Genomic DNA, 390 nt, shown 5'->3' on the forward strand with positions numbered 1-390 from the left:
TGGGCGGGCGCGGAGGGCGGAGTGCCCGAGGGCGGGGAGGTTGCGGAGGGCGGGGTTCCGGGGGGTGGGCGGGCTCGAGAGGCAGGGTCCTCGGGGGTGTCGGGAGAGCGGGGGTACACGGGGGTGCGAGGCGAGGGGTTTCAGGGGCGGGGAGTTTGTCAGGGGGCGGGGTTCCCGGGGGTGGCCGGGCTCGGGGGGCAGGGTCCTGTCGGGTGTGCGGGAGGGCGGCGTCCCCGGGGGTGCGGGCGCGGAGGGCGATTCCCGGGGCCGCGGGGTTCCCGGGTCGGGCGGGCGCGGGGGCGGGGCTGGGGGCGGAAGGGCGCCGCGCTCGCGGGCGGGGAGGGGGCGGGGCTCGCGGGGCGGGGCTCCGGGCTGCGGGGGCGGCGCGGC

The sequence above is a fragment of the Leopardus geoffroyi genome, chromosome D2 (assembly GCF_018350155.1).
Source record: "Leopardus geoffroyi isolate Oge1 chromosome D2, O.geoffroyi_Oge1_pat1.0, whole genome shotgun sequence".
NCBI classification, from domain to species: domain Eukaryota; kingdom Metazoa; phylum Chordata; class Mammalia; order Carnivora; family Felidae; genus Leopardus; species Leopardus geoffroyi.